General features: G+C 36.3%; 1 long non-coding RNA gene across 1 annotated transcript in view; it reads left to right on the top strand.

Moving 5' to 3' along the window:
- The first annotated feature begins 1867 nt into the window (after window positions 1–1867).
- LOC123837870 (uncharacterized) overlaps window positions 1868–24233 on the top strand; it is a 253775-nt gene continuing 231409 nt past the window's right edge. Inside the window, exons 1-2 of the long non-coding RNA XR_008505336.2 lie at window positions 1868–1980; window positions 6049–6132. This is a non-coding gene — a long non-coding RNA (uncharacterized LOC123837870). The remainder of the gene's footprint in view (window positions 1981–6048; window positions 6133–24233) is intronic.

The following is a 24233-nucleotide window of genomic DNA, read 5'->3' as shown; positions in this document are numbered from 1 at the left end:
CCTAGTAGCCAGCATTATTGGCCAACGAGGTTTTTTTTTTTGTCATTATAAACATATTTTTTCATATCAATTGCAGAGAATGTTTTATCTGATCAAATTGCACCAAGCTTTCTTAGTGGGATCCCTGTCAAGTTGACTGCTATGTTGTGTGTCATGACTTCATTAATCATGTGAAAACTTCCTTTCTTTCTGGCAAAAGAAGACGTTATAGGTTCATTTTATATATTTCTTGACACAAATATGGAAATATCATTTCTGCATGGAGACTTGTTTCTTTCCATAGGAAATAGTAACAGAAACTATAATCTAAGTGCAATGCCACTTCATTTTTAATTTCTCATATTAATCTAAGCGATTAAATTAGTAATTAAATACCTACTAAGAAAATCCCACCATATATCTTCCAGAATGAATATTATTTGGTCACTGGTGGAATTTGGAGGAAAGTATTTGATTGATTAATATTCATTTTTCCTTCATGAACTATGATAATTAAGAATTGATCACAAGTTTGAAACACATAATGTCTTTCAGTTGCCTAACACAAACTCATTTAATTCTTTTAACATCCCACAAAAAACCCAGAAAGGACAAAGTATATTTAAAAATTGGCACCTAGTTTAATATTACAGTATTAATGATATGACCACACTAAAAGCTTGTTCTCCTTATAGATTCTGTCAGATTTAAATCTCTGAGTACCATAACAGTCCTACATAGGACACTTGGGAATTTTCTAAGGACCTAGGACAACAAAGATGAATAACATAGGCCCTTGAAATTTCCATATTTTGAGATCATATTTAATTTAGGTTTTCCATCTGATTAAAGTAGTCAGATAATTTATAAACTCCATTTCACTTCTGCTAAGATATGGAAGATGTACAATTCAGTGCTTTACCATCTTGATACTTTTTTAAACTGACAGTTTTAACCCTTCTTTCAAATGAGGTATTACCCATCATCCCAATATTGACAAAAATATAAAAATAAAACATGCCCAGCTGTTCTGTTTGAAGCAGAGACGCGTGGGAGTGAAGTTCTAACTGTAGTTGGGAGAGCAATAAATTCATGTCAGTTACTCTCAAACTGTGCTACCCAGACCTGCAGCATCAGTATTCGCTGAGAACTCAGAAATGCAAAATCTCCAGCCCTATGCTGTCCCCACTGGGTCAGAGACCCAGGGAATGGAGCCCAGCTGTCTGTATTTTAACAAACCCCAAGGCACGCTAGAGATTGAGAACCGCTGACGTGTAGCCTTCTGCATTTTCCAAAGTGCACTTCCCCATACTCACTCCATTTATCTTTATAACACGCGTAGGGGCAGTTGCAAAACCTGCTTTAGAGTTGAGAAACCCGAGAGACTCAAGCAAATCTACAACCAGCATTCTGATCTTCTTACTTTTGAGTTGGAACACATTTTACCATACCATGTGGCCACATGATAAGTTTCCTCTGTCATGGAAGTTCTGTATTTCAGCTGCTTGGACAGATTTTAAAGTGATGCTTGGCAATTATGCAATGAGAGCAAGAAATCCTTTCCCTGTGAAACTTCCTGTAAGACAGTAATCTGAATACAGAAGTGACATTTATCTTGTGAGGCTGCAGTAGCATCTTTTGAAATCAGACCTGGGCTCTCCAGCTAGAGACAACAGTGTGTTGGGCGGCATGCATCAATTTAGTGCTCATAATCCCTCATCTTTTTTTCTTTTTCTTTTTTTTTAAGTAATCAGTTATTCAGGGAATTGGTCACAGTGTAAACTGCCTCTATTTTAAGTGACTTTCATTCTTGAGGTATCCCGGACTATAAGAAACACTTCAGTTGCTCCTTGTAAGACATGGAAGAGATTGAGTTTAAAGATAAGGGTTTGTTTCCTCTTCACAAGAGACAAACTGTTGGATTATTTGTTCAGGTCTCCTGGGCAGCTGGAACAGCGGTAGCCACGGCAGCCAGCTGCAGTGCAAAGCGCATCATGCACGGTAAGAGGGAGATTTGGTACCCAAGGAAATGAAAAAAATATTAGAGCTGTTATTATCTGTACTTACAAAGAAGTACCGCATGGCAGATAACAGCATTCGAAGTTCTCTTTTTTATTTATCTTACATTACATCTCCTGAACAAAGCCAACGTGTAGACAACTGAAGCTTGTTCTAATAACAAAATTGTTGCCTGAAATGAAATTCTTGACATACCAATCATTCTCTGTAGCCAAATCCTTTTTTCCTATAAAACATGTTTGGAGAGTACTTTAATGAATGTTTTGCACTTAGTCATCCACTTTATTTTCTGTGCTAAGAGATCCTTCAGTAGCCACAAAAGAACAAAGCTTTCCTCGGCAGTATATTTCCTGGCATGTTATTAGCAAAAGGTCTTCCCAGGGAGTTAAGGAGAAAGAAGCTGACAATGACAGAACAAACATGACTTTTTTTTTCTTGCAATTAAAAAGAGCAAATGAGAAATTTTGGTATTGCTATTTTTGATACTGTCCCTGAAGTTTTGAGTGAGAATGTTCTAGGTCTGAGAAAAATCTGAGACCTCAGAGATCTGACAAAGGCCAACTACTAACGTAACTACTAATTGATGGAAATAGACCATGCCAAATTAAGGCTATGGTCCTTGAGTTTGAGGTGGATGACGGAAGACACATTTTAGGGGAGGAGGAAGTGAATTTGGGCTTAGTCCAGATAAATCAGTGTTGCAAGTGTGTGATAACTTCCCTTGAGCAAGGCACTCTTTTCATCTCATCCTGAACCTCTCTCACCTAACAAACACTTGAACTTTTCATCCCACAGTTAGAAGTAATATTTTACATGAGCTACCCTTGAGTAGAGTAACACTGTATTTACCTGTTAATTTTGAACACTAAGATCAAGATCGGCTTCTTTTCTGAGAGCATGTTTTGGAAACTAGGTAAGGGATGAGACTCTAAAGAACAGTAACATTAAGGAGTTAAGATCTCCACTAACGTATAGGTTCCCTGAGGGCGAGAGTGCCATCTCTTGTTTACCGTTGAGCTCCACATGCCAAGCGTGATGCCTGAAGCAGTATATTTGTTGTTGGAATGAAGGCACATATGGAGGATGAAAGCTGGGAAGAAATGTCACTGAGATTGGAAAAGGTACCCCAGACAAACTTTAAGCGTGTCACAAGTGTCTAGACTTGAACTGCTGTTTCACTTAGTAGTTGCTGGACAGCTGTTCCCACTGGTTTCTTAAAAGGAGCTAGAAATGTTGCTAGAAAAGTCATCCAATTTACTGAAGCAATGCTTCTCAAAGTATCTGTGGTGAAGGGTCAGTTTTGTTTTGTTTTGTTTGCATTCCACTGTGGGCTAATACTTGTCATAAACCGTAATGAAAGTGAATTAAAAGAATAAGTGAAATGGAAGAAGAGGATATATATATGTATATATATACGTATATATAATTCAAGGCCATTTTAAAAACTATCATTAGTTTCTGCAACGTTAAATCACTTTGTATGATTGCTATAAATGGGTGAACAAGCATCCTCTCCTTCTATACTTCTTTGTTGTAGCCTGGTAACAAGTTTCCTGGAGGGCACCAGTTGCAGACCACAAACTGGGTAGTGCTGCACTAACAAGCACCCTGAGTATCACCCTGTTATTTGAAAGGCTGTGGAGTGACCTGGGAACTCCCAGGAGATTGGCTATTCCAGCAGGGAACTGCAGAGCCAGGAGTGATGTGATGCATTCCAGCTCTGCATGCCAACTCTGCTCTCTGAAATACAGGTAGAAAGAATTAAAGAAGCAATCATTTTTCAACACAATTACTTGCCATAAAATAATGTCCAATAAACTTCAGACAAAACTGACTAGATACAGAGAAAACTACCTTCTCTTCTACCTCTCCCTGTGCTCTGCCAAAGGCAATGACTGGGTTGAGTGAGGATTGCAGGTAAACCCAGAACTTGTTTAACTAGATACTATTTTCCTTCCCGTAGAATGTAGGTTCTACCAAGTTAAATGCATTGACTCTTTTAATCACATTTGCCAGGGGTCTTATAATGACAGATTTTTCTATCCATTTTAATTTTTTTGTGTGAACTATATTCCTTTTTACTAGTTTATATTTTAACACATTTTTAAAAACATAATTATTTCCTTATTGTGATTGTATGAATGTAATGTATTGCTGATTATAGGTCTAGCTCCTAAAACTGAAAACTTTGCTTATCAAATGCATTTTAATATTTATATTTTTTCCTTATATAATTTTGTTATCCTTAGGAGTTTTGATGTATTGTACTTTTGTTTTATTTCAGGCCTACATATTTTGTAATTTCTTTCCAATTTCTACCTTAGGTTATGTATTGTTTAAAATTGCCCAGTGAGGGCGCCTGGGTGGCTCAGTTGGTTAAGCAACTGCCTTCGGCTCAGGTCATGGTCCTGGAGTCCCGGGATCGAGTCCCGCATCGGGCTCCCTGCGCGGCGGGGAGTCTGCTTCTCCCTCTGACCCTCCCCACTCTCATGTGCTCTCTCTCTCATTCTCTCTCTCTCAAATAAATAAAATCTTAAATAAATAAATAAATAAATAAATAAATAAATAAATAAAAAAAATTGCCCAGTGATAGGTATTAAGGAGGGCACGTTCTGCATGGAGCACTGGGTGTTATATGCAAACAATGAATCATGGAACACTACATCAAAAACTAAGGATGTACTCTATGGACTAACATAACATAATAAAAAAATTAAAAACAAAACAAAACAACAACAACAAAACAAAGATAAAATTGAATTTTTTTAGCTTCTAAATATATCTTAGCAACATTTGGTTTTGAGTTCTAATTTCACTGAATTGTGGTCAGTGAACATGGGCTCTACGGTATTGATTTAAAAGAAATTGTTAAGATTTCTTTGTGGTCTAAGAAATGTATAGTGCATATTTTATGTCATACTTGTTTATTAATATATGTTTCTCTGAGTTCCTATTAATAGCTTTCCCTTTGAATTATATTTTACCTAATGCAACTAGCTTTTGGTTAGTATTTGGGCTCTATAACTAATTCTACTCTTTATTTTCAACTTCATGTTTTATTTTAGTTGCATTACTTATTATGTAAAAGTTACATTTTTAAAATCTAAGCTGAGAATTTTCTGGTAACAAATGATACATAATACATATGTTTTTGGTAAAAAATTAACTCATTCTATACATTCCACATCCTCCTGAACAAAACAAAAAAGAAATTTGACTTAGTATTAACCTGGGAACCAGCTCAAAAATGATATTGCTTCCTCTGAAACAGGATGCTAAGGGGAAAGAGAAAAAAGAATGGGGAAAAGAGACAAGAGAATTCTGTAAACAACTTAAAATAGCATTGAGGTTCAGAGGGGAAAATGGAGATCTGTGACAGCTGACTAGATCTTTGTGCACATGGACAGGAAAAAGGTAACGTATGATACCCCTTCAGTTAAGGAATTCTGTGTTCAATCTTCTTATTAGACACTATAATCACAGATCTTCCCATATCGAAGGTAAACATTTCTTTAATACCATAATCAGAAGCCTGAATATGCTGTGCTGAAGATACTCTAAAGGGGTAACTGTAAGAGAATAAAAGGAAACATTTGATGTCCCTAAAACACAGTCTTTGGGGATAAGAAACACATGATCCCTAAACTGATGGTGGAGGAGGAAAAATACTCAGCAGTTGAAAGGAGAGGCTTTTTAATAAGTGTGGCTCTGGATCTCCTTAGTCAAAGCAGACATGCTCATGGCATTCAGGTGAGTCAGAATCCTTTGGGAACCTGAACACATTAAGGAGAGAATCTGAAAATACCTCACTTCATATCCTCCATTTCATTTTCCAAATACTGCTTAGAAAGCAGAAAACAACATCTGGGTAACTTTCTGTTTCAAAGTAGCGTCTAAAAGAATTGTCTACTTTTCCAGGAAAATGGGGTGTACCTCTCATTTTTATTTCATTTCTTAGGGACAGGAAGAAGAAGAGAAAGGTAGATATCAGGGACAACAAACTACATTTTGACCTTTTGTGGTGTTTTTCGCTTGTTTGATTGTTTTTAGGGAGCGAGGAGTATGTATGAGCAAAATGAAGAACCAGAACATGTTATCTCCATTGGAGGGAGAAGTTTCAGTGATGGTGCCAAGGTCTGTAATTTACAATGTCTAATTTCTCCTTGCCCTGTCTTCCATCGCTGGTTCTTCTCCACTCTGGGTTTCTCCACAGACTCCCAAATGCTAAATATCTTCATGAAATAAAGTGTTTCCAAGGATTCATTTCTTCCATGCCTTGAGCCTGCTAATGTAGCTACTCAGGAGAGGTTAAGAGGTACTTGTGCTTTCTTATTCGGTTATATGAGGATATGCTAAAGGGTGTAAACACTTTTATTTCTTGTTTGCAAAAACAATAGTCAGCTCTGTACAAGTTCACACTGAGAAGGAAAAAAAGAGTTTTGTTAGTATTTGTCTACTAGTATGAGCTCCATTTTTCACAAATTTGTTTTTTTCCTGAGACAATTGTATAAAATGTATAGATTGGGGATTTTTCTTAAATCTGTAACTGAATGAGTGACGAGACCAGTAGATCACAGAAACAAAAACAGAAGTTATATATTTCAGTTTTCACAAGGATTCTGGTTTAGTTTCACATAAATGTTAAGAAAATAGTTTAGATCATACATTCAGCGCATCTAGCGAGTTACATAGTCCACAAGTACAGCCATTGAGATTCAGTGTTCTCTGGGGAGAAAGGAGATGGGACAAAGTAAAGTTCTAAGAGAGATCTGTTATGAATCCAAAATAGATATTTTGTTGATATTTTGTTCATCATGCATGTTTTTTCAGACATCTTATTGTTACACCCTTTCTCAAATAAAACCTGCAAACTGTAATAATGAAAATTTATAAGCAGAATTATTTGGTAGTCACTTATTTTCTAGTTTCAGTTTCAGAAGAATTACTTCTTTCAGATAAACCATGATATCAATAGGAATGATTTAATGAGCCTGCCATTTTAAGTCCAGATTACTGGATAAGTATGTATGTATGTATGTATGAATGTATTTAAAAGCAAAATAGAAATCTATGAGTCCACAATAGAAACTAGATAGCTAACCTGCTAGGTAGATTAGATAAATGTCTCTTCTTACAATAGAATGCTGATTGATAAATATAGAAGAAGCAGCAGAGTTGAAAAATTATTTTGCAGTTATAATTCTAAATATTTCAAGAGTCATGAATGAGTATTAAGTAAGTCTAGGGGTCCAGCCATTATTGTGGAGTACTAGGGTAATCTTGTTTATAATATATTGCCTAAATAAAGAATAAAAAGTTTGATGAAGATCAGAATATCTGCATAGTCTCAAAGTTTCTGTCTGCACATTGCTTACTAGTTACAGAACAGAAATAATAACTATTTAGTGTGAAACCTAAGGGACACTCTGATCGGGTGATCAAAATTAACATCACCCATAAGGGACAGATAGACATGGTGGGCCTCCAAATGGGATAGCCTCTAAAGGTCACAACATAGTTTATGTAGTATTCCAGCAGCTGGGAATGCATAATTTGCATCTTAATCATGAAGAGATATCAGACAGAACCAAATTGAAGAACATTCTATAAAATCACTGGTCAGTATCTTCAAGCCACCATTGTTAAGAAATACGATATTTTCCCATCTTGAGACTCTGCTTCCCTAAACCGTGATTCCTGGTATTCACTTATTTGACTCTCCAATCTTAGAAACAGCAGTTTGCCTTGCATTCTTCTCCTTTAGGGGTCTAAAAAGAATTGTTGATTTTCTAGCTTGTTTATTTTTTGCTTCTTGTTAGAATGGGATGTGACTTCCAAGCTGCTCACATGGGGAATGAGGTGTTTTAAAGTCTTTGTGTGATAATTCCCATTTGAGTCATCTCAGGATTTTCACCTGTTGATTGTCTTTTCCATTGACAGTTAGTCATATTCTTGGGTCATATTCTCCTGGGTCTTTTTATGCCAGATAATTTTGGAATGCATTCTGGACATGTAGACTATTTTGTTAAGAGAATCAGGATCTTATAAAATCCTCTGGAGAATGTTGATTTGCTGCCGATGCTGCTGTTGTTGTTTGGCCAGGCAACTGACTTGCTTAAGTTCAACAAGTTCTTTCTTGCCTTCTGCCAGCAGTGATTCCTTTGTCAGCTAATTTTTCTTTTCTTTTTCTTTTTGTTTCCACCTAAGCACCTGGGGGAAGGACTGTGGCAGGCGCCAGCTGTGGCCCCCAGGATGCCCGCCTCTCTCCTTCCCCATCCCAGCCCTGGACTGGGTTGTCAGCTAATTTTTCAAAGCATTTGTTATGGTAATTAGATCTGATCCATCTATGCCACTCATAGTTTTTTGGGATTTGGCAGTAGTTCTCAGTCTTTCCTCTGCTTTTGTGAACCTGTTCCACAATTGTCCAGGTCGGGGGTAAGCCCAGTACTTGTGTTGATTCATACACATAACTATGGAATTTTCTGCCCAGTTGTAACTTCTTTAAGAGTTCACCTACAATTTCAGGTTAACACTGGCCCCCTTTCCAAGTTCCTCTGACCTGAAATTTGGACTTTTTTCTAGAGTTTTAGCTTCCTGAGCATTTATATTTGACTGACAGGTGTCTCCTTTAGGGCAAAATGGTGAGGAAATAGAAAAATATTAGGAATTCTACAGCATACATTTTTTCGAACAACAGCAACCCCTTTTTCCTAGTTCATCTGGTCAGAGATAAAAGTTTGACTTTGGGATTTTATATGCCCTTGACTCCACCTCCAAAACTGCAGCAGCCATACATCTCTGCAATGATTTTACCCTGCAGCAGGGCTAGAGAAGAAAAAAAAAATAAAGACATGAAAGAAAAGAAATTCACCTAGAATTCTCAACTTTTTCTGGTCCTATAGCCAGAAAGAGGATGTTTCCCTTAAGGTTTTTGCTGTTTGCATCTACTGCACAGTTCCATAACTCTAGGTACTGGATCTTCCTTGGGTCAAAGCTGGGAAAAGGAGAGAAAAAAACATTAGAAAATGTGCTGGTGTTGATTATTCCTCAAGTTTTGGCCCTCTTTTATCTGCCTGTTGTTTACTTTTTCAGAGTTCTCAGATAGTCACATTTTGTATTCTTTCAGGTTTTATAGTTGTAACTAGTGGGAGAGATAGGCCCTTGTGACCTTATAGTATGGCACTGAAGTCTTCATTCTTATAGGAAAATCCCCTGAAATATTAAATGGGAAAGGGTCATATTGTATGTAACCTAATTTCAAATGGCCCAGAAAAATTAATTATATACACATAGATCTAAATGTGGATATAGTTATAGAAGTATTTTTGAAATTATTTTATTTCCATTGTATTCACTTGCATAAAATCTCTGTAACAAAATAAGCAAAATAGAGATGAGCATAATGAGTGTGCTCTATTCTAGCGGAACTGTGATATCCTGCTGAATTATAAAAATGTCACAAAAATTTATTCTTTAAAGTTCATCAATTATTCCAGGTGTTGATTTTGGATTAGACAATAGTGAGAACTGTGTTTTTGTAGCGCTTTTTTCATAAAAACACTTGTTTCAAGGTCAATGGCATAGGACTTGGAAGATTTTTTATCTTCCTGAAAGTCTATGCTTCTTCCTTTCCTCAAAACAAATGAACAAAAAATAACAAACTGTAGTATCACAGGGTCCTAGAGTTTTTTAACCAACATTTCACTCTGAAAAATATTGAATAATTTCTTTTATTATAAAATGTAAAATTCTATGTGTTACCCTATTATATTTAAATGACTTTGGGTGGTAGTTTTGGGGAATATACGCTTTCATTTACTCTTTCTGATTGACCATTATTACACATTTGGTTGATGATAGTATATCTGAATTAGTCTAATATAGCTCCTGCCTTCATGGAATACAAGTCTAATGGAGAAAACATACAACAATTCACAAAAAGATCAACAGAATAATTCTAAATGGTGACAAATAGGGTGTTAGGATAAGACATAAATGAATGAGACCAAGGAATAGGAATGTTTCAGGGAGAGGAGACATCCAAATGTGTAAGGAAAGAAAAATCTTTGGCATACTTGAAGAACCAAAGGAAGATCAATGAGGTTGGAGATTAGTGAGTGAGGGAAAGAGTGGGAAGATCTTAATGTAGCCTGGGAAAATCATATGGGATTCTGAAAGCCATGATAAAGCATTGAAATTTTATTCTAAATGCAAAAGGAAGGCACTATTTATTAACATATAAAATTTACAATAAGAAATTTCTCCAATTACCAAGTGAAAAATGGATTGGATAGAACAAGAATGAAAGAAATATCAGTTGGGAAGACTTTACTTTAATCAAGAATAGATGTTAGCTTCACAACGTTGGAGGCTATGGAGATGGAGACGTGAATGAACTAAGGATGTATTTTTGAGATAGAATCAGTAAGAAATGATAATATATTAGATGTTGGATTTTGAGAGAATATTGAGACATTATTCCCAGGTTTTTAGCTTGAGTAGTTGGTTGGATAATTATGCAATTTATTGGGATGATGAAGAAGAGGAAATAAACATCTGAAAGGAATTTAATCAAGGATTTGATTTTGCTTATCTTAAATATCTCATTGGAAGTGGGAGAGGGTGATATTTTGGTCACAGATATACAGGTTAGCGTTGAAATAGAGAATGATAATGAAACAAGAATGATAATCTTTTTCTTATAGTAGTGGCTGAAGGACTCACTCAAGGTTTAAAGAGAGGTATATTTTGAATAACAATTGTGAAAATTTTGCTAAATAATGATAATGAAAAGAGAGGCTGACAGAGAAAATTTGAAGGCTCAGTTGAAGTCAGATACCATGAATTTGCAATGAATATCTTAGTATATACTAAAAATGTACATCATTAGAGATGTTTTTTGAAATATCATAGTAGTGATGTATTCTTCATCATGGATTCCTTTAGAGGTGTAGACAACATTGTTCTTGAGTAATTAAGACATTAGTGCTTTACATGCACACACAGGGAGAGTGGGAAGCCATGTGAAGTCACTAACAGTGAGGCACCCCACAGCTGTTTGTGGGTCTGGATCAGTCCCTGCCTTCTATCACTGGCTGACACTAGTGCCCACCTGCAACTAGTCCCCACAGCTGTGCACCTGCATGCCACAGCCTGACTCTATCACCAGACTCCAATAAAGTGTGTACACCTAGAGGGAGAGCATGCAGCCACAGAAGAGCAGATGGAAAGTCAGGGTCTTTGCAGCTGCCAGTGAGCCTATGGTTGGCCCTGGCCCCCGTTATTTACCCTGGCCCCCATCACTACAAGTATGTCTGCATCTGGTCCCTTCAACTATAAGGAACCTGCTAATGGCCTCAATAGCTGAGTGTGTGCACACCACTGGCTCTGGTCACCACTGCTGTCTGCTCTGATCCCTTGCTACTAGATGAGAGGTGCCATTTGAGGACCCCAAAAGTCCTTGTAGCCACTGTGGACCCCTGCAGTGCTTGCTAAGGACCACACAGTTGTTGATACAGTGGACTCCAGAGACCTGAGCTAAAGAATATCATGTCCTCCTGGGCCCAGTGCCACCATGCGTCTTCACAAATTGGCATCTTGCATCACTAGACCTGGGGTCAAAGCACAAGCCAGCATGACCCCCCTGAGAGGTGAAAGGCTTCCCTTACCAAAGTCAGTCCATAAAATTTGGAAAAGGTGGGTGCTTCTTCAAATGCACAGAAAACTACAGAAGACTCCAGAGATCATGAAGAATCAAGGAAACATGTTTTCACCAAGGAAATACAGTAAACTTCTAGTAACTGGCCCCAAAGAAATGGAGATCTAGAAATCTAGAAATTCTAGATCTAGGAATCTAGAATTCAAAATAATTGTTGTACAGATACTCTGAATGCTACAAGAGAACACAAATAAATAGTATAGCAATAGGAGGAAAACAGCACAAAAACAAAATGAGAAGTTCAACAAAGGGAGAGAAAACATAAAAAAGAACCCAACATAATTTGGGAGCCAAAAAATACAATGACTGAACTGAAGAATTCAACAGAGAGTTTCAATAACAGATTTGAAAAAGTAGAAGAAAGAACCAATTAACCAGAAGACAGATCAACTCAAATTATCTAATCAAAAGAGCTAAATAAATAAGTAAATGAGAAGGAGAAAAGCATATGGGAATTATGGGACATCAGCAAAAAAAAAAAAAAAAGAAAGAAAGAAAAAGAGAGGAAGGGGTAGAAAGCTTATTTAAATAAATAATGGCTGAGAACTTCCCTAGCCTGAGGATAGATTTGGAAATTCAAGTTCACTAAAACTAATAGGTCACATCAAAATTTTAATCCAAGATGATTTTCTTCATAGCACATAATAATAAAACTGTTTAAAATCAAAGACAAACAGAGAATTTTAAAAGCAACAAGAGAAAAAAAAATTCTCTTGAGAGGGAACCCCTGTAAGGCTATTAGTGGATTTCTCAGCAGAGCCCAGGAGACAATGGTATGATATTTTCAGAGTGCTAAAATAAGAAAACTACCAACCAAGAATACTCAACGCAGGAAAGTTGTCCTTCAGAATTGAAGACTAAATAAAAACTTTCACTAATAAATAAAAGCTGAGGGGTGCCTGGGTGGCTTAGTGGGTTAAGTGTCTACCCGGCTCAGGTCATGATTCCAGGGTCCTGGGATTGAGCCCCGAGTAGGGCTCCCTGCTCCACGGGAAGCCTGCTTCTCCCTCTGCCTGCTACTCTCCCTGCTTGTGTGCTCTTGCTTTCTCTCTCTCCCTCTAATAAATAAATAAAATCTTCAAAAAAAAAAAAAAAGCTGAGGAAATTTATTGCCATTAAACCTGCCTTACAAGAAATGCTGAGAAGAGTTTTTCAAGCTGAAACAAAAGAATGCCAATTAGTAACATAAAAACACAAAAATATGAAACACACTGGTAAAGGTAAGCATATAGTGAGATTCAGAATATCTAACACAGTACTAGATGATGTGTTAATTGACTACTTAACTCTAGTGTAAAGGTTAAAAGAGAAAAATATTAAAAATAGCTATAGCTTCAACAAATTGTTAATGGATATAGAATATTAAAGGATGTAAATGGTGACATCAAAAACATAAAAGGGAAGTAAAAAATAGAGATTTTTATATGCAATGTATGATAAATTGTTATCAGCAAAAAATAGACTGTTAAATATGTTAGAAATATATAAGATGTTTGGGGTTAACTTCAGGAGAACCACAAAACAAAAATCTACTATAGCCACACAAAAGATAAAGAGAAGGGAATCATAGTATACCACTATGGACAATAATCAATTTACCAAGGAAGACAGTAAGAAAGAAAGAAAGGCAAAATGGAACTACAAAACAGCCAGATAACAATTAATAAAATGTCATTAGTAAATCTTTACCTAACTACTTTAAATGTTAATGGATTGACTCCTCTAATTAAAAGGCATAGAGTGACAGGATGGTTAAAAAAACAAGCCCCAACTACGTGCTACCTCTAAGAGACTCACTCCAGGTTTAAGGACACATAGGCTCAAAGTGAAGGGATAGGTTATCCAGACAGAAAATCAGTAAGGAAACATTGGATCTGAACCATACTTTAGACAAAGATATAAACAGAACATTCCATCCAACAGCAGTAGACATTTTTCTCAAGTGTATACAGAACATTCTCCAGAATAGATCAAATTATAGGACACAAAACAAGTCTTAGCAAAAACAAATAATACATTGTATGTTAAAAAAAAAGAAGAAGATAGTAGGAAGGGAAAAATGAAGGGGGGGAAATTGGAGGAGGAGACGAACCATGAGAAACTATGGACTCTGAGAAACAAACTGAGGATTCTAGAGGGGAGAGGGGTGGGGAAATGGGTTAGCCTGGTGATGGGCATTAAAGAGGGCACATATTGCATGGAGCACTGGGTGTTAATCACAAACAATGAATCATGGAACACTACATCAAAAACTAATGATGTAATGTATGGTGATTAACATAACATAATAAAAAAAATAAAAAGACTGAAATCGTACCAAGTATCTTTTCTGACCACAATGGTGTAAAATTAAAAGTCAATAACAGGAAAAAAGCTGGAAAATCCACAAATTTGTGGAGATTAGCAAACTTGCTACTGAACAACTAATGGGTCAAGAAGAAACAAAGAGGGAAATGAAGAAATATCTTGAAACAAATATAAAAGGAAGCACAACATATCAAAACCTATGGGAGGCAGCAAAAGCAATTCTAAGAGGGAAGTTTATGGTGATAAACAACTATATTAAGAAAAAAGAAAGATCTCAAATCACCAACCTCACTTTACACCTCAAGGAACTAGAAAGAACAAACTAAGTCCAAAGTTAGCAAAAGGAAGAAAATAACAAAGATTATAGCAGAAATAAATTAAATAGAGACTAGAAAACAATTGAAAAAAAATGAATGAAGCCAAGAGTTGGTTTTTGAGAGGATAAAAATGTGACAAACCGGGCGCCTGGGTGGCTCAGTTGGTTAAGCGACTGCCTTCGGCTCAGGTCATGATCCTGGAGTCCCTGGATCGAGTCCCACATTGGGCTCTCTGCTCGGCAGGGAGCCTGCTTCTCCCTCTGACCCTCCCCCCCTCATGTGCTCTCTCTCTCTCATTCTCTCTGTCTCAAATAAATAAATAAAATCTTTTAAAAAAAAATGTGACAAACCTTTAGCTAGACTACCTGAGGAACAAAGAGAGGTAACTCAAATAAAATTAGAAACAAAAGAGGAGACACTTGTATCACTTGTAAGTGATATCACAGAAATACAAAGAATAATGAGAGACTACTATGAATGACTATATGCCAACAAACTGGTAACAAGAGAAATGGATAATTTTCTAGAAATATACAAGGCTGAATCATGAAGAAATAGAAAATCTGAACATACCAATAATGAGTAAGGAATTGGATCAGTAATCAAAAAGCTCCTAACACACAAAATTCCAGGCCCAGATGATGTTACTGGTAAATTATATCAAACATCCAAAGAATTAATGCCAATCCTTCCCAAACTCTTCCAAAAAATTGAAGAAGAGGTATTATTCCCAAATTCATTTATGGGGCCAACATTACCCTGATACCAAAGCCAGAGAAAGACACTATGAGAAAAAATTACAAACCAATATCCCTGATTAATATAGATGAGAAAGTTCTCAGCAAAATATTATCAAACTTAATTCATCAGCACATTAAAAGGATTTCTCATTGTGGTAAGTGGGATCTATCCCTGGGGTGCAAGGATGGCTCAACATATGCAAATCAATAAATGTAATATACCACAATCAGATAATGAAAGAAAAATTAAATGGTCTTCTCAATAGATGCAGAAAAAGCCTTTGATCAAATATAACATCCTTTCATGATATAAACCCTCAACAAATTGGATATGGAAGGAATAAAGGCCTTGTATTACAAACTCATAGTCAACATTACACTCAATGATAAGAGGTTGAAACTTTTCGGCTAAGATCAAGAACAAGACATATGTGCCTACTCTTACCACTATTATTCACAGAAGTCCTACCTAGAGCAATGAGACAAAAAAATAAAATAAAATAAAATAAAATAAATAAAATAAAAGGCATCCAAATAGGAAAGAAGTAAAATTATTTCTGTTTACAGATGATATGGTCACATATATGGTGAATTCTAAGACTCCACCAAAAAACTGTTAAAACTAACTCATCAAAGTATTCAGTAATGTTGCCAGACATAAAATCAACATACAGATAAGAGTTGTGTTTTATACACTAACAACAAAACACCTGAGAAAGAAATAAAGAAGACACTCCCATTTATAATAGCATAAAAAACAGCACAATACTTAGGAAAAAGTTTAACCAAAGAAGTGAAAGATTAGTACAGTGGAAACGATAAGACTTCAACGAAAGAAAGCAAAGAACACACAAACAAATGAAAGGATGTGCCTGGTATGGATTGGAAGACTTAATATTGTTAAAATGTTTATACTACCAGGGGAGCCTGGGTGGCTCAGTCGCTAAACATCTGCCTTCCGCTCGGGTCATGATCCCGGGGTCCTGGGATCGAGCCCCGCATGGGGCTCCCTGCTCGGCGGGAAGCCTGCCTCTCCCTCTCTCACCCCCCCTGCTTGTGTTCCCTCTCTCGCTATGTCTCTGTCAGTCAAATAAATAAATTAAATCTTAAAAAAAAAAGAAAAAAGAAAATGTTTATACTACCAAAGTCACCTATAGATTCAATGCAATCCCTATCAAAATTCCAATGGCATTTTTTCACAGAAATAGAAAAAAAATAACTATAAAATGTGTATGGAGCCACAAAACAACCCTGAATAGCCAAAGCAATCCTGAGAAAAAAGAACAAAGCAGAAGGCAACACACTTGTTAATTTCAAACTATTCCACAAAGTTCTAGAAATCAAAACAGTATGGTATTGGCATAAAAATAGACAGACCAATGAACACAATAGAAAGCCCAGAAATAAGGCCCACATTTATGTTTAATTAATATTTAACAAAAAAGCAAAGAATACCCAATGAGGAAAGAATAGTCTTTTCAATAATGGTGCTGGGATAAACAATGAATCATGAAACACTACATCAAAAACTAATGATGTAATGTATGGTGATTAACATAATATTAAAAATAAATAAATAAAGTTGGATTTCAAAAAAATAAAAATAAATCAAAAAAATAAAAAACACTATGCTAGGATTAGCTTCTAAATATATTATAAATTTGTAATATGAAATAAAAAAATAATTGTGCTGGGAAAACTGAATAACCACATGCAGAAGAATGAAATTGGACCGCCACTTAAACCATACACAAAAATGTACTTGAAATGGGTTAAAAAACTCAAACATAAGACTTAAAAGTGAAAAACTCCTATAGGAAAACATAGGGAAATAGCTCCTTGACATTGGTCTTGGCAGTGATTTCTAGGATATGACACAAAAAGCACAAGCAACAAAAGCAAAAGTTAAATAGACGACATCAAACTAAAATGCTATGCAGCAAAAGAAACAATCCACAAATGAAATAATCAACCTACAGAATGGGAGAAAATATTTACAAATCATATAGCTGACAGAGGGTCACTATTCAAAATACATAAAGAACTCACACAACTCAATAGGAAAAAAACAACCCAATTAAAAAATGGGCCAAGGAACTGAATAGACTGCTTTCCAGAGACAACATACAAATAGCCAAGCAAGTATATGAAAAGGTGCTCAACATCAGCAGTTATCAGGGAAATGCAAATCAAATCAACAATGAGATATTACCTTATACCTGTTTGAATGGCTATTACCAAAAAGACAACAGATAGCAAGTGTTTGCAAGGGTATAGAGAACACTTCTATACTATCGGTGGGAGTGCAAATTGGTAGAGCCACTTTGGAAAACAGTATGGAGTTTCCTTAAAAAATTAATAATAGAACTACCATATGATCCAACAATATCTCACTTCTGGGTATACATCCAAAGGAATTGAAATCAGGATCTCATGAATGTATCTGTACTCTCATGGTTATAATAACATTATTCACAATTGCCAAGATATGTGACTAACCTAAGTGTCCATCAACAGATGACTCTATAAAGATGTGGCATATAAATTTATATTTTTATATATATATATAATATTCAGCCACAAGAAAGAAGGAGATCCTGCTATTTGTGACAACTTGGATGAACTTTGAGGGCATTATGCTAGGTGAAATAAATCATACGTATAATACTGTATAATACTGTATAACTTACATACAGAATCTAAAAAAAGCCAAACTCAGAGAAACAGAGTAAAGTTGTACTTACCAGGGACTTGGATAGGGAAAAAGGAGGATATTGTTCAAAGGGTACAGACTTCCAGTTATAAGATTAACAAATTCTTCAGATATAATGTACAGCATGGTGATTATAGGTAATACTTTATTTTATATTTGAATGTTGCTAAGAAAGTAGATCTTAAATGTTCATACAGCACAAAAGAAATGATAATTAGGAGACACCTGGGTGGCTCAGTCAATTAAGTGTCTGCCTTAGGCTCAGGTCATGATCCCAGAGTCCTGGGATCAAGCCCTGCGTGGGGCTCCCTGCTCAGCAAGGAGTCTGCTTCTCTCTTTCCCTCTGCCCCTACCCTTCCACTCATGCTCTCTCTCACACTCTGTGTCAAATAAATAAATAAAATCTTAAAAAAAAAATTGTAATTATGTGACAAAATGGAGGTGTTAGCTAGTGATCACTTTGCAATACATAAATGTATTAAGTCAACAGATTGTATACCTTAAACTTGTAAGATGTTATCAGTAAATTATATCTCAATAAATCTGGAAAATAAATTTTAAAAAAGATAAAAATTTGAACTTTATTAAACATTTTCAAAAGACATTGATGCTTTAGTGTAAAGACATTTTTTTTAAAAGATTTTATTTATTTATTTGAGAGAGAGACAGATCACGAGCAAGGGGAGGGGCAGAGGAAGAAGCAGACTCCCCGCTGAGGAGGGAGCCCGACATGGGGCTCGATCCCAGGACCCTGGGATCATGACCTGAGCTGAAGGCAGACCCTTAATGACTGAGCCACCCAGGCGCCCCTGTAGAGGACATTTTTATCTTATGTCCAATGAATACCATAAGGTGAAGTTTCAGTAGAGGAAAGCTTATGAAATCATGATATTCATGAACAGAATTGGAAGTTGATACCTTCTTGACATTCTGGAAAACTTGCACTGATGAGAAATCCAATGACTGAGACTCTTTTCTCTATTACTCTATCTATGACTTTTTGCTTGCTGTGGTGAATTGGAATAAACCTAGGGACACTCAAAACTCTGACCTGTTCTATGATTTCTGTTAGGCATTAGGGTAAGGTTTTAATAGTGTTAGATAATATTATAATCAAGGCTGTGAAAAGAACTTGTTTTCTCCCCATGAAGTTTCTGAGAGGATTGTAAAGTCAGGGAACAAAGCAGATTAGAAAATAGACCTCTGTTACTAGCTCACTTAGAGCACTGGTAAAAGGCTGCCTGCCTTAAAGATGTCTGTGCATTTCCACTCCTACGATGTGTAGGTAAACCAGGTTGTGCCTTTCATGCCTTTTCTTTCTCTTCGATTTCAGACTTAAATATTTGTTTTCCTAAAAAAAATCTTACCAATTCTTGCTGTAGAGTGCCCCACAGAGAGAGAAAAATCCAAGTAGCTTCTGTTCTATTAGAAGCTTCCTGACCATCTTCAGTGGGGTTATACCCCAGGAGAAATTCTCTCAGCTTCCTATGTAACTCAGGCCTAAATTTGATATATTGTAGCATTTCTATTCCTTTTATCATGTCTTATTTCCCTTGTTATCTTTCGCCTATCATATACCCAGGCTCTTCTTACCTGGAATCACTGTGAAACTCAGCTAATAAGGTCTGAAATATTCTTTGATGAAATCTTGATCTATACTTTTTTAATGCCATCCATATTTAGTATAATCTCCTAGCTGATCAAGCAAGAGGGATTTCCTAATTTCCCTTGCTATTTTCTCCCTATCTGTCATTCTCAGAGGGCACTTCTCAGTTCCTTGGATCCAGGCTTTTGAGGTGGGGGATGGTGAGACATGGCTCTCTCAGACCTTGTTCCATCAACTGTTGACTTTCTTTGGGACTTAAATATACCCATATTCCTAGAACTATCTCTAAAAGCAATAGCATGTGAGCATGTCTTTTTTTTTTTTTTTTTTTTTTTTCTATTCCCTGCCATCTAGGCTTTGTTTTAGAATGAGTTCATTTGGTATAAATCACTTTGGGTTCCTATACATAGCTTAAAAAAAAAAACAAAACAAAAAAACCCCAGCATATTCAGTTAATGCTTAATCTCCAAAATTTTTGGAGTGAAAAATATTTTTTCTTATTTTTAAGTACCTTGTAACATTAACTGGAACAGTATTGTAAGCACCCTGGTTCTTGTGGAAAGTATATGGGAAATATGTGGGACATATGTTAACATATTCTTACCTTGGGAATCCATGCCATCACGATAGTTTCAAGTACTTTCAAGAGTCATTTCTGCCGCCTCCTAGTGAGTATAAGTGGAAAATCTCTGTGAAGAAGCTACACTTTATAGTCATAACATAATGTTCAGTAAGGTCTACTTAACGATAACTAAATTTTAAAGTATTCAGAGTACTTCGACCATGTTGTTAAAAAACCTCATGAGATAATTTAGGAAAATATCTTTACTGATGATTGACAAACCATAACAAAATCGAGTTTTATCTTATATTCACATCTGTGGCAATGCTGCAAATTCTCCTATATCCCAGGAGATTCTTTAGTGACTGTTCTGCGTATGACACAAACCCTGGGCTTTGCTATAATGCAGAAAATGAGGATTACCTGAGTAAGGTAATATGAATAGCTGCACAGTTTTGATAACTTTATTCCAAGTGATTATTGGCCATGTCCTTTTATAATAACAAGGCTTTCGTGTCCCTTGCAGAGTACAACTATGCACACTTGAAATTTCAGTGAGGATGTTATAATCTTCTGGCATTGGGCTGAGGAGTTACATGAATAAGCATGATGATATTCTGCAGCCCAAATTACCTATTTTTCTGATAATTTTTGCAAGCCTTTGCCTTACATGTCTTGATCAGTATTTACAAAACTGTCTTTAACATTTTTGTAACTTGAAATAATTTGTTTCCTCAGGTAAGGACGTTTAAATCCCTTCCTTTTGGAGTCCTGCGAGTGAGGGAAGCTTGGGCTCTAAGAGAGGACTGTGTTGAAAACAAATGAAGAGAATTTGGGGTGACTGTGTAACTACTGAGAGTGTGTTGGGGTCATGTTCGTTATGTTTATGTGCTTAAAATATAGAATTATAACAGATAACATAATTCTATATTATCAAGTCAGAGATCTTGAGACTTGTCTGGTCTATATCCCTTCCGTGGAATCAACTTTGGTTGCCATTTAAACGCCGTATTGATAGGCCAACCACTTGTTTAAGGCTGTGGAGTTGTATGTAAAAGTTTGATGTGGAGAAAAGATTCAGATTCCTCGGGGAAGCTGAAAGTAATGAAAGATGGAATAAATTTGCATCATTTCAGTAAATAGTGGTGAAATTTAATGCTGATAATCTTGAACAGATCTAGGAATAAGTCTTCGTTCTTTCATTCTTTCTTTCTTTTTTTTTTTTATAGATACCTGGGAGTACTGTGCTTAAATAAGATCTCTAAGGGGAATATTTTCACATAACTAGGTTTGTTTACATATGCCCTGTAGTTCTGCTTAATATGTTAGAGAGTGACCTCAGATCCTTCTAATACAGGGCAGTGACTGGACTGTAGATGTATTGAGGTTCAGGTGTGAAGAGACCATAAGATAACCATATAATGTTGTGTTTTTATTATATCTCAAGAAACATGACTTCTAAAAAAGCCAAGTCATATATTATTAAACATAAAAATACATTAATTTTCAAAATTTAAAAAAAGCTGTGTTTTTCATAAAGGATGATACAACGTTCCATACTAGTTCTGTAGTAAGCAGACAGATCATTTTCCTCTTGTCATATGTACCAGACACCAAAATGTATCAATTAAATGATTCTGGACAATTGATCTATTCTATCCAGCCATTGAGAGGAAGTGCAATGTTATAGTTAATGATAACTCTGGAACCAAACCACCTAGTTTTGAATCCTGGCTGTGTCACATATCCCCTGAGCGAACTTGGAAATATTTTTTCCATCACTTTGGGCATTGGTTTCCTCATTTTAAATTGGAGATAATATTGATACCTTATAGGCTCATTGATGGGATATGCATAAATATTAATATTCAATATATTATTGCACATAGAGTAGTGTCTGAAGGAAAGGAGGCACAAAGGAATCCTGCACAATCATCAGACTGATGAGAAGAGAAGCGAGAATGGGTCTGGAGGCTTTGACTAGTGCTTCCTCCAGGTATGACAGCACTGCACAGTGGCTTTTGCAACAGTTCCCACATTCCTTCCATTCATGCCACTTCTCAATTTTCTTCACTGTGGAATGTGTTTACCTTGGGTACCTGCGGCACCTGGCTTTCAGCTGATCCAACAGGCAGAGCATTAATGAGAACAGGTGAGGGCCAGAGATTATTTCTGCTTTGAGGTAGACACAGTGGCCTTGTCAAAGCTGGAACTCCTGATTTCCTTTTTTGATAAAAGCACAGGACTCCAGTAAAGGGGATTTTGGTTTAATGAACTTGTACTGAAGGAAGACCTTTGCCTCCCATAGTGCATACACTCCATTAGTGGGGATGTGGTCCCATGCCACTCACTGGATTAATCAAATAAGCCTAGTCCTGATGTGCAGGTAACTTAGTGGCAAAGCAAGCAAGCTCCACACATAGACTGTTTGGATTCCCACACTGGTTCCTTTGTATCCTTGCTGAGTGATCTGGGGCAGGTTACCTAAGCTATCTTAACTAATCTTAAACCTTAAATTTGCCTCATCTATAATATGGGGGATAATAATATTTCACTCTTAAAGTTATTCTGAGGATGAAATGAATTATGCATAAAAAATAGAACAGGGCCTGGCATATGTGTTACTCACTATTAAAGAGATACTGGAGATTATTAGCAGTATTAACTTTACTACCCTCTTCTTTTCAAGATTCATGGGGAAAGATCACGGCAATTGATATGGGTTTATAGGCAGTGAATATACAGCGCCACTCCAGGTGCTGAAAGAAATAGTGGGATGATGACACCAATGTCAGGGCAATATGGACAGAGGGTGCCCCAGCAGAAAGCACCCACCTGCTCTGTCCACATCTACGAGCACATGCTTCAGCTTTCCTACAGATGAGCCACTGACCCGAAGCCAGGCTCTTGGAACTATCCAATACCTCTGGTGCGTGATAGAGAGGCAAGTTCTATCTTCCAATGGTGTCAAAGCAGGGATTTGATGAGAGTTAAAATCTGGACCCAGTCTTCTTCTTATCTCCTGGAAGAATGTGAAATTCTTCACTGGTGAGTTTGACCTTCTAGGGACATCCCACACATAGAGCGGCCTGTCTTACTATCACTACTCAACCACCTATTCTATACTCTGTCAGTGGGGTATGAGTACTTGCACCATGACACATTTTGCAGTCATTTACATTTTCCTGAAGAGTGTATAATGACATGGGAACATTAGTTATGAAGTCAAATGGAAGAAAAGATGAAAATTTACAACGTTATTTCTTTTTTCCCCACCCCATTAAAAAATGGCCCCATCATAGTACCTATTTTTATCACAACACAGATGAGTGTATTTTAAGACACATATCACTTTCTAATAAGGCATTTGTTTACAATTGCATTTTGAATTAAAAATGAGATCTTTAATATAAAGTCTTACTCATTTTTCTACCTGAGCCCCTAATACAATGTTTAGCCACGGTAATTATCTAATAAAACCTCAATGAATGAGTGAATAAATGAATAAAAAGTCTTAGCCAATAAGGCTTACTTGCATTTTTTTCAGCATTTTGAACATCGTTCTTAGAGGAATGGAGATACTTCTTTAGTTTTCTTTATCCCTAAATCTCAGTGGACAGTTGGTTTGTTTTCATAAGCCCACATAAATTAGAGCAATAATATCTATCTGTCTTGGGAGAAGTGGTATTACTGCTGAAAATCATGGGCCTCTTTGTCATTACAGCAGCAATCTACACACATTAAATTTCTTAAGCCTAACTTGGAAATCAATGCTTCCTCTCCCCAGTCATTTCTGTTGCCTCCCACCCTATTGATAGGGTTATATTACCTCACACACTGTTATCAGACGTGTCTCCCCAGAGCTTTGTAGAAAAAGGCTATTACTTTCCCATCCCAGGATCAAATGTCTCTTTATATGCAGCCTTGAAAATCACTGCCTGTTTGGGTGCTGTATTACATTGTGTGTGCAATTCTAATTTGTCTTCAGTTTTCAGCCATTTGTCTCCTTTGGTGTTATTGATTTCTAGGGCAATTCTGCTCATTGATTTCAGACTATTTTCCTGAGGTCTATTCTTGCTTGTTCTCTTCAACATTTATGGAGTACTCCAGACTTTAACATTCACATTCTTATATACACACTTCATGGTAAGACTCACAACATCTTTGTATTCTTTCCTTGCCTTTTACAAATATATGTGAACAATTCACAGGAAGATAAAATAAACCTCTCTGGAAGGAGTGAATTTTGGGTACAAACAAAATTAGGAAACT

Source organism: Mirounga angustirostris, unplaced genomic scaffold (genome assembly GCF_029215605.1).
Source record: "Mirounga angustirostris isolate CCGP_5_RB_7025 unplaced genomic scaffold, mMirAng1.0.hap1 SCAF_8, whole genome shotgun sequence".
NCBI lineage: Eukaryota > Metazoa > Chordata > Mammalia > Carnivora > Phocidae > Mirounga > Mirounga angustirostris.
The sequence above is the reverse complement of the archived record's forward strand: the minus strand, read 5'-3'. Positions and strand labels throughout refer to the sequence as shown.